The sequence below is a fragment of the Lissotriton vulgaris genome, chromosome 8 (genome assembly GCF_964263255.1).
Source record: "Lissotriton vulgaris chromosome 8, aLisVul1.2, whole genome shotgun sequence".
NCBI lineage: Eukaryota > Metazoa > Chordata > Amphibia > Caudata > Salamandridae > Lissotriton > Lissotriton vulgaris.
In genome coordinates this window covers 857545511-857557629 of record NC_141696.1, presented here as the reverse complement: position 1 = coordinate 857557629, position 12119 = coordinate 857545511, and positions in this window count along the sequence as shown.

Here is a 12119-nt window from a genome sequence, read left to right as displayed (position 1 = left end):
AGTGATTGCATGCTTTCTACAACAGCCTGTGGCCTGTTTACTTTGTTTAAATGCATTAATTGTCAAACAGCTAGGATTTTTGTGACAAGAGTTTTAAGGAATAGAAGCAGGTTGATCAATTATTCTGGGTAGAGCAAAAACAAATGAAGGAGGCCCCCTTAACTGTTCTGGGACAGGGGAGGGTAGGTAGACAAGCAGAGGTGTCCCACAGTGGACCCTGATTGGGTGATATGATCTTGTAGGAGCCCACACTAATGTTTTTACAAATACCAATCACACATTGTTGTGCCCAAAACTTAATAGTGACTGTATTGGCTTGTGAAACAACCAACAAGTAAATGCAAATATTTCAGAAAAAATTTTGACGCTCTTACTTTCCCTTAAGTTTTATCAAAATATAAAAAAGACAGGACGTTTAGGTTTTTAGAAAAATATAACAATGTATATTTATTTCAAGTTCAAAAGTCATTCGCAAAACACAAAGAAATTAAAAACACTTTGTACAAAAGCTAGTTAAAAACATGATTAAAAATTCAGTGGTGTCCGAATTAAACAAATAGTTCATCCATTAGCAGTTCAAACATAACAATTTTTTACGAAGATATTGCACAAGAACAGGGGTCGACGCGGCGTTTCGGTTTTCGGAAAAAATGATAAAAAACCTTCTTCAGGACCAAGTTCTAAAAAGAAACATACAATTACTTTTTTTGCGTGTGACACATGTTTAGTACATATACATAGCATTTTTTCAACCTAAAGCAACTCCTGACAACTATAGAGACAGAAAACCTTGTTTATATTTGTGGTTGGTCATTACTTGTTCACAGACTTAAGGCAAGATATTTGCAATTAACATGTGGGCTACAAAACAGAGTTTGTGGTGGGTTTAAGAGGATAGTGTATATTATCTTTCTGATAATGTTGGCCAAGATTCGTAACAAAAGCAATAGGTTGAGGTGTACGACTGTCTTATTAATCGTTTCGGGTACCCTCTCTGTAGGAACTTGGTTTTCAAAATTTCCGCATGTTTTTCAAAATCGTGCATTGTGGTACAGTTTCTCTTCAATCTTAAGAACTGCCCAAATGGAATATTATTAATTTGGCTGGGGGTGTGGTTGCTCTTGTGGTGCAGCATAGTGTTCTCTCAGTGTCTCTGCAGGTCCCGTCCATATAAAGAAAACATCATCTATGTAGCGTGACCACATAGATATGAAAACCAAGTTCCTACAGAGAGGGTACCCGAAACGATTAATAAGACAGTCGTACAAGCGTGCCAAATACTATAATCGGGAAAGTTTATTCCTGCCAAAAAACCGTGAAGAGTGTACACCTCAACCTATTGCTTTTGTTACGAATTATAACGCAATAAGCAACAAACTGAAGAACATTATAAACAGGAACTGGCACCTTATTACGGACAAACAACACAACACATTGCCTAAACCACGCTTCTCCTATAGAAGGAATCACACAATCAGGAATAGTTTAGTTCATACGTACAGGGAAAATAAAACTGCCAGTCAACCCTGCATCAACAACGCACCTCTGCCTACAGGCACATTCCCCTGTTCAGGGTGCAATAACTGTAAGGACATCATCCGAGGTGATACCATCACCATCAAAGATTCCGTTATTAAACCCACCAGCTTTATGAATTGTCGTACCAAAAGCGTGGTATATCTCATTACCTGTCCGTGTAACTTGATTTACATAGGAGAAACCTCTAGAGAAGTACGGGTCAGACTGAATGAACATAGGTCGGCCCTACGCACCAACAAAATAGGTGCTCCCCTCACCGAACACTGGAAAACTACCAAACATAAGCTCACCGACCTGCGTTGGTGCTGTGTCGAACATGTAAGTCTCAATGCCAGAGGTGGCAATCTGACACAGAAAAGAAAGAGACGGGAACAATTTTACATGTCCAGATGCAATAGTGTGCGCATTGGCTTGAACAGTAGGGAAGACTGGGAGAAAATAGTCTGATGGAACACTGATAATGAAAAGGGAGATAAATACTGACCCCAGACTGATTGGTAGCCTCCATCAATAGACATTAATAGATACCCAAACCTCACTAGCACACTGCTAAAACAACACCGATTCACTCCTTTTGTTAATGTTTATTATTTTTTCTAAAAATGTTCCCAACTACCTGACCTCTCAGCTAAATCAAAATGAGGTAGAGAGTTTAAAAGCATAGAGAATGCAATACTTGCTGAAGAAAACTGCTAAGGTAACATCCATTCACTCATTTTCTCAAATGCTCATTTTTCTAAATACTTCTCAAACTACCTGACCTCTCAGCTAAATCAAAATGAGGCATAGACTTTAAAAAAATAGAGAATGTAACACCCGCTGAAGAAAACGCAAAGTGTTAACAACATACACTTTGGCTAACTACAATGATGCAACCGTTTTTTAATATTAGCAACTATTAAAGAGCAGCCCGATATTACATATGCAACACAGCAGTTCGCTAACATTACAGCAGATTGTAAACACAACCCGCGGTCACGTGATGTCTAGAGAGCCAATCAAACTGCAGCTATCTGGCGCCCAACCACAAGCGCCGTTGCATAAAACGCATGTGGACGGCCCTCATCTCCACATAACAATCGAACACGAACCCCGGAAGAACCGTAGATGTAGGAGCAGGGAGGCCGAACCACAACACCAAGGTAAGCGAGCTGCTATCGGCTATTCCGCTTCTCCTAACATAGCAGGAACCGCCGCGGTCCTTGCGCAACGAATCCGAGGCGCGCACTGAAACTTACGCGAGTAACGGTTAAGAAGTATCTAGTTGGGGGACAGACCACAAACTAAGTTACTATATCCTCGCAACTGGGAGGAAAAGAATATGTAAAGTCCTCTAGAAGTACATAAACTAATTTGGGTAATGTCAAAAATGCTTTCTTTAAACTCGCTCATAGGAACACACTGGACACTTTGGCTTAAGGCAATATAAGCAGGACGCTTGTTAATAATACGGCCAGTTCCAGTAAAGGCATTAAACACACGCAAGGCTCTAGCAATACCAGACTACCGTACACAGAACCGGGGCTTTAGAAAAAACTGTCCTAACTTAGAATAATCCCAAAGACAGTGTTTAGATTAGAGCAGTTATAACATAGACACAGAGAATAGTCAGACTTGCTAAGTATATAGCAGTTAAAGATTTAGTAGTAGATTAGAAGTAGGTCTTCTTTCAGCGTTTTTATCAGCATATTTACAAGTACCCCCTTTCTTTTATTGATCTGCAGTGCAAGGATCAGCGCATTTATACAAGGTAGCGCGTATCAACCCTGCGCCAAATGAAAAGGTGGAGTTGATTTGAGGGTCCAGTAATTAAAAATCTGGGTAAGTCAAATTGCACCCCCACTTTTGAGAAAACCATGATAAAGTTGAAAAAATAGAGACTTAGTGTATTCTCTTATTATTCCAATTTTCAGCCCTTTGAAATTACCTATATCGGTGGCTCCTACTTCTAACGGATGAACATCCGCAAGGATACTATCAGGTAGTTGTAATTCACCATCTAGTCCAGCATCTTTAGACAGCATGCCGAGTCGATAACTAACACAGGCCTCTTTTAACACACCACTTTCATTTAGGAAGTACAACTATCCGCAGACCTGGCAATACGCAAGCCCTGTCGCAACCCAAAAAGTACAATTGGGCATACATCCTCCCCGGATTGATCGGGATGAGAGCTATATACTATTAAGATAACCAGCCTCACTAAATATATACTTACTACGGGTGAGAGACATGAGCCCCTAAATATGCAGTTAAATAAATCAGCAAACTATGTTAAGATCAGCAAGGGATGTTATCACCATACCCCCTTTTTTTTGACTATAAGGCAATCTTGGCCAACATTATCAGAAAGATAATATACACTATCCTCTTAAACCCACCACAAACTCTGTTTTGTAGCCCACATGTTAATTGCAAATACCAATATCTTGCCTTAAGTCTGTGAACAAGTAATGACCAACCACAAATATAAACAAGGTTTTCTGTCTCTATAGTTGTCAGGAGTTGCTTTAGGTTGAAAAAATGCTATGTATATGTACTAAACATGTGTCACACGCAAAAAAAGTAATTGTATGTTTCTTTTTAGAACTTGGTCCTGAAGAAGGTTTTTTATCATTTTTTCCGAAAACCGAAACGCCGCGTCGACCCCTGTTCTTGTGCAATATCTTCGTAAAAAATTGTTATGTTTGAACTGCTAATGGATGAACTATTTGTTTAATTCGGACACCACTGAATTTTTAATCATGTTTTTAACTAGATTTTGTACAAAGTGTTTTTAATTTCTTTGTGTTTTGCGAATGACTTTTGAACTTGAAATAAATATACATTGTTATATTTTTCTAAAAACCTAAACGTCCTGTCTTTTTTAGATTTTAATAAAACTTAAGGGAAAGTAAGAGCGTCAAAAATTTTTCTGAAATATTTGCATTTACTTGTTGGTTGTTTCACAAGCCAATACAGTCACTATTAAGTTTTGGGCACAACAATGTGTGATTGGTATTTGTAAAAACATTAGTGTGGGCTCCTACAAGATCATATCACCCAATCAGGGTCAACTGTGGGACACCTCTGCTTGTCTACTGATCAGTTATTCTGTCAGGAGGGTATCCAACAGACAAGCACCAGAATGAAGAAGGGATTCCCATTGCCTATGAAACATTTGGAAATATTTGGCAAGTTTGGGCTGGTCATACCACATAACGTGGTGCATGTTTTCACTTCAGCCCTTTGCTTGTAATTTCTGTTCCTTTACATGAAGATACAAATTTATATTATTTGTGGGTGATATATTAATATGTTGTAATTTAGCAGCGATTAGTTTAACCATTAGCAGAAGACAGCTTGTATTTAGAAACTATCTTGTCCATTTTGTGGAATCCATTTAGCATTTCTGGCAGCCATTTTGTTTGCCATGTGCTCACCATGTGCTCTGTCCTACCTTCCTGTCAACTGCTCTTGAAATATGCCTAGAGACAAGATATATTTAGCCTCTTCTGCTTCACACATGCTCAGTTGAGCTTACAGCTGTCCCCAACTTGTAACTGTCAGGATGTGTCGACCAGAATTAGCTAATTGTCAGCCCCTCCCACTTGTTATCAGCACACTCTCCGTATGACCTTGTATGTATTTAAAACCAGCATTATGTACTTGTACTGCTTTCATTTGATCCTCTGTGTGGGTATAAAAGGACCAAGCTCCTTCCAATCTGTGTGCTACTTCATGTATTACCTAAGGGTGCTGTGTGAATGTAGTTCCACCTTATGAGGTTTAATAAATTCTGTCTTTTCTATTCCAGTTTCTGTGCCAACTTCTTCCTATTGGTCTGAGGACTTTGTGCAGAGAAGGGCGAACCCCTTGCACAGGTAGGCCTTGCTGAGGCTCACCACAACAAATTGGCGCTTCCAACACGGGGCTCATCGGTGACTCGGATGCCCGAAGGACTGGTTGCGACGAAGGATTGGAATCTCGCTTCGGACGCGATCGCTGCCTGAGGAGACCCGAATCTTGGCACCCACTACGTTTTTCCTTTCTTTCTGATCTGACCATCCTGGTGGCGCCGGTCCTCGCCTGAGATCTCTTCTATTGATTCGCCGTGCAGTGACCATTTGGTCGATTTGAGAACTTGGCAGTTGGAACCTGGACACCATTTTATTGGTAAGAGCCGTTCTGCAGCACTTGCTGTTGGTTGAGTCAGATGAGGACTCTTCTTCAGACCAGGACAAAGCTTGAGAAACTCGCTCAATGTTATCTGCTGAGCGTGCGTCTGAGATTAGATCTGCTGCGCGTAACGCCGTTCGTAGTACTGCCATTGCTTCTGAACTTTTAGATAGTATAAAAGATTGGCAGGAAAGAGAGCAAATAGATATTACCGATACATTTGCCGCAGAGGTTATTGAACGATTTAGGAAACATTCGGCAGAAATGGAGCCCGATGATGTAGCAGCTGATTGTAAAAAACTACGTGAAGGTCTATTTGTCTTCTCCCAGGTGGCTGACACGATCAGACACTGGGTTAAACTGCGTGTTGAAACAGCCCGTTTGCGAGAGGAGAAATAGGCAGCAGATGCAGCTGCACAAACATCCCGAATCAACATGGCACGAACTTCTACTCCTGAAACAGATAAGAATGCTGTAATTAATGTGAAACCCACGCGGGAAGCTGTGCCTTTATATGTTCCTCCTAAAGGAACGGGTGCAAGTGATGATAAGACATCTGTAGATGCTAAAGGGTATTTTATTTATAATTGGGTTTACACTCCTTGGAATAGAGCAGATGTTATGGCCCTTAAAAATGCATTGACTGATCCGCGAAAGAATCCAGCAGCCTTTTATGAGGAAGTTGAGGGTGCAATTTGTTCTTGTACCTTGACTTTGCTTGATATTGATTTGTTTTTTGGATTAATATTACCACCTGATATGTGGAGAACTGTGCGCAAAATTGATGACCGTGCGACATTTGGAGCATTATGGAAAGATTTAGAGCAGTTAGATGAAGATAGAGAACCTGCACAGAAACCGTGTCAGTTAATTTTAAATCTTCCGGCAGCTATATTAGTTAAGCTAAAGACGATTATCCCCCTAAAAAGATAGATTGGACTGTATTAGCGTCGTGTAAGCAAAAGGCAGATGAATTGGTTTCAGATTTCTTTACACGCTTTGAAGAGGCATTCCACGATTTTAGTGGCCAGTCATTGACAGATGACACAGGTAGGTATCTGTTTGCCGATAAATTTGTTGCAAACCTTTTGCCAGGAATAACTAGTCGCCTAAAGGCCAGTGAGAGTTCATGGACTACCTCTTCTCCGGTTTCTCTGCTAACTATGGCTCAGTATTATGAGCAACAAGAATTAGAAGCTAAAAGTAATGAGGATAAAAAGTCTAAAGAGTTAAAAACAAAGGTTATGTTATCTCTGTAGTGTAGTTCCTATATTCCCAATAGGCTCTGTGCATTGGAATAACATATACTATAGTTTAGACGTAGGACTGAGGTCAGCTAGGTCTCTATCGTATATATTAAACTTAATTGTGAGTGCCAGCTAGCTCAGAGGTCACTAGAAACTTTCTCGAATAAACAAGAAGGGATTAGTTTCTGACAACCGCATAAACATGACAACTTTGTTTCCCAAGAATAAGATATCAATCTCTAGAGTCGCTGAAACAATAGATAACTATACATATGGAGGTGGGCTTAGACTTCATCACTGACGGGCTGAACATGGCACCCCTGATCTTCTGGCTAAAGACCTGGCTCAATGAAGATCTGACCCTCAACTACAAGATCATGGCTGATGTCTTGTCTTTAGACCACTTTAAGAGGGTGCCATGGTTGGCCTATCTGATTAAGGCGTTCTCAGACTTGGGACGACCAGAGCTCTTTACATCCCCCCGGGACATTAAGACCCAGGATATTGACCTGATCAAAAAGCAATTCATGGGTAGGGCAAGAGCATGTCGGGAGGAAAAGGAACTAGTAAAACCAGCAGTGAGGAGACACTATCTGCTCGTAAACTCATTTTCACTAGCACTTTATCTTGGTTTAGTTACAATCCCCTTTCATAGGTTTCTCCTGACCAAGTTTAGATTTAATTTGTTACATCTTTATTTGGGTAATTTTAAATCGTGGGAAAAACCTGATTTAGCCCCTCCCTGTTGCTGTGATCACTTTTCTATCCAAGATACCATGCACTTTGTTATGTTTTGTGGGCTTTATTTAGAGCCAAGGAAAAATATCTGTTACCTGTCCTAAAGGAGGCTGGCTTTACACAAGTGAGACCAGCCCTGCTCTATCTACAATCACTGAATAACATACGTATTATATTCTGTATGGCTAATTTCTTGGTGGCAGCAGTTAGAACCAAAAAGAATACATCGGAATAATGGGCTCCTTTAACATTGCGCGAATTATTGCACTTGACCCTGGCTTAATGAACTTAAATTGACCTTTTTCATTAACCCTATGTATGCTCTGACTTGTATGATATTGTAAATAGTTTTTATATTTTAAAATGTATGAAATGTTTTTATCTCTTTGTATGATTTTTAACTAAATCGAATAAAGATATTTTGACTGACTGACTGACTGAATAGATAACTATTTTACTCAGTCAATCGTGCACGCTTCGTTTCACCAGAGGCACTGAGAAAATAGAGAGACGGGCGTTTTCAATAAAAGGTATTTATTGAACAGTCTTCTTTCTCAAGCATAAGAAATGTACTGCTACAATCGTAATACTGGTTTTAAAGTACAGGGCATATAATACGAAAAGCACTATAAAGTAGTACTGTAAAAGCATGATATGGTTGCTAAGCCATAAGTTGCCTAAAACGTATAAAATACATACAGTAATAAAATAATGACTAAAAGTACTCAACTGGTGCTCGATTTCCCAGCAACCCGCAAGGGTAGCCTGGAAACACTGGAGCTGGATTTCTCGGCAGGAGAAAAGACAGCGTCTCTCAGTGCGTCAGCTGGAGGGTCGGCTTCCTTCGGCACTTGCTGCTGCAGGGCGTCGGGCAAGTAGTTAGTCAATCTGCTCCAAACCACTGTGTGTTTGTCTGGGCAAATGTAGGCATATTTAAACTTTGAAGGTGCCGAGTTTGACGTGTGATTGGACTAATAACGCCACTCAAAGACTCAGTTCTTTGAAAACTCCATGATTTCCTAGATAAATTAGTATTCAGGCGAGGGGAAGTCCCTAGCTGCTGAAGGTGGGTTTTTCTAAGAAATCGTTGTTGATTATCGGAACTTAGTGGAACTAGCCATGCCGTATTTGGTCTGCATAGGCTCATTCCAAATATGGTAATGATTTCTATGCCTATATAAGGATTGGGTAATTTATACCTATATAAGGGCATGAATCGGGAAAATTACACTAGGGTCCTAGATTAATTTACAACACCCACTCCACGATATTAAGTTCAATAAACTAAATGTATAAAATGTGTTAATTGCGAGTTTGCGACTTTAGAGAATCTTCAGTCAGGACAGAGATTGCTGCACATAGAAAAGTTGTTTACCATTTTTTTTCTATTAACAAACTCTGAGTTAATAGTATGTGTACCTCTATGGAAACCCCGCAATTAGGGTGGAGAACTCAGCACATGAAAAGATAGAACAGGCCTAACTTTTTAGAAGCTGAATTCGCCGCTCTGACTGCGGAGTCTTCGAAGTCATAAACGTACCATGTGGGACCGGGCAGCTAGTTATTCCTAAGATAAAGAGGGTGAGAATGGGTGGTCGCTCGTTCCGCTTCCTAGCAGCACAAAACTGGAACAAACTTCCTCCATCTCTTAGGCTAGAAAGATTGGAAGTTAATTTTAGGAAACTACTAAAAACGTATCTGTTCACGGCCTAGTTTTCCCTACCGGTCGGCATAGTGCTTCACTGTATGTCCTCTCACCCAGCGCGGGGACACGCAGAGATGGCGTAACCAGGCGCTTTATAAATTTCCTTATTATTATTATTATAAGCACTGAACATATCTTTATGCATGTGTTTACAATCCCACACCAAAATACATAAAATGCACTTGAAATGGTTGTACACTAAAAATGAGCATTTCTACAGTACGTATTTAAGGATATGATGTCATTCTAAGCCTAAAGTATAATATCTTAAATGCAAACTGAATGAATCATGTAATTACATTTATGAAAATGGCTCTTAAATACAGAAGAAAGGTCAAGACCATTTCATAACGTAGCATAGTATATCAATAGTATTGGGGACTAGGCCACATTTTTTCTCTAGGAAGTGTTCTAAAAGAATTTCTTGGTCTCTATGAATAGTTCTACTTTAAGCAGATTACTTTGTGCCAAAAAAGTTCAATGTTTTGGAGAAAAAAATGCAATTGTTTGAGAAAATAGAGTTCCAAAGTTAGAAGTCTTTGTTTTGAAAATGGGAAGGCCGAATTTCGGAGTTCAGGGAACGCTGTGTGCATGAATCAAGAGTTATTCTCGGTGTCAGGAGAAAACATCAGATCGTCCCAAAATGAGAGGCAGACCGCCGAACACAGAGTGCACGAAATTTGGAAAAATGCAGAGGACTGCTTCAGATGGGGTTAACAGTCCCAAAAAATCGTCTTAAATACATGTGCAATGCCACTGGTATCAGACAAATTTAAGATTTGACTTAACATTTCTGCGAAATGTACTGGGCAGTTTGTTGATAATAATGCATGTATCTCTGCAAAAGTCCTTGCAACTTGCAGATCATACGTTTCTTTAGACGAGGTCAGTGGCACCGTTTTTTGCAAAAGAATGACTTTCATTCTGCTTAAAGTATCAATTTGTATAGAAGAGATATTCAGTGAAGGCCATAACTCCGTCTCCCTGTCTGTCTTGCTCTTTGGATACAATACTTGCATACAAAAAGTGACCCTGGATGACACACTAACAAGATACGTTTTTCCTGGCAACATGCCACAACAGCTGTGGTCATTGAGCGTAACATAGCTGTCATTGGATAGCTGCCTGAAAATTGGTTTTATCACTGTGGAGGGTGTACCATGCAGGTGGCAAGAGAGGTTATTTGCAGATCCTTCGCAGGCTCCGTGTAAATTAATACCTTGGCACAAAAGTGTACCACTTAGTGAGTTCTTTCAATTTTTATATTGACGCACTGTTTCCTCAAGAAAAAGTGTCTCCCCAGAGCACTCAATAACGATTGTTCAATGAAAATTCAAATGCTTATGTGCGGTTTCGAAAAAAGTCTTTTTAATTATTCATGTTAGTTTCATTTCATGATTCATCTCATGTTTTGCAAAATTTTTTACTCGTTGGCCCAATGCATTTCGGGCCAACGAGTAAAAAGTTGGCCAACTTTTGAACGGACGGATTGACAACACGCCGTGAACGTTTCACTCGAGTTATTTTTTACCCGCAATCAGCGAGGTGCACAAAGCGTCAGAACAGAATCATACAGGGCCCCCGAAGAAGGGCTAAGCCCGAAATGCATTGGGCCAACGAGTAAAAAATTTTGCAAAACATGAGATGAATCATGAAATGAAACTAACATGAATAATTAAAAAGATTTTTTTGCGAAACCGCACATAAGCATTTGAATTTTCATTGAACAATCGTTATTGAGTGCTCTGGGGAGACACTTTTTCTTGAGGAAACAGTGCGTCAATATAATTTTCTCCAACCCAAGTACAGAGGGTTTGACCCCACGGGCACCACCCACTTTTCTAAGAAAATCTTGAGCACATCAGATTACCTAGGAGTGCGCATCCCAACAACCGGATCTGGATTAGGAATATAACAAAATTCTTTCAATTTTTACCACTAAGGAATACCTCTTTTCCCCCACTCCAACATTTGTGTGTGTATGGTAAAGTCCAGGTCGACTTAATGTATTCTTTACCCAACCTTTCATACAGGTCCGCTGGTATATGCTGTAGACAATACTGAAATTGGAAAATCGTTACTGGTATCGTATTGGTGCCATGTATTATCCATTCAACGACAGGCTTCTCAGAAACTGTCAATGGTAATCTTTCCAGTTTTTCAATGCTCAGCACCGTATAGTCTGCTCCTTTTTGTGCCATAGAGATTTGTTGATCTGTAAGGTTAAATACAGCAAACAATGACGTTGTGTTGATTAGACGCAATGGCACGTTGCCTGAATGAAGAGTTTGTAACGTCCAGCCTAATTGCATTATAGAACGTAATTGAGACTGGCCATGTTGTAACATTAGCAAGTCCTGCTCTATTATGTCAATTGCAGAGGATACAATGCTGTCCAAAGAATATATTCTGGAGGACAGAGTTGTTAACCCATTGTCCACTACAGAGAGAGCTTTCTCTAAATGAATTCGATCAATTTCTCGTATTCTTCCTGCAGTTTCCATTTGTGTTATTTTCCAAGCTTCGTTGTACGCAGCGTATATACCGGCATATATGAAACGTTTTTGATGTGGTTTGTGAGGCCCCATTAAGAAATCGCGCAAATCATTGCCTTCTTTAAGTAAAGATAAGGTGATTTCCGGAAGTGTGGATGTCTGTAGCCACTCAAGGCATAGTTTTCCTACACTGTATGTTGTTACTATCCCTGGATGTTGTCTTTGGGAATATCTTTG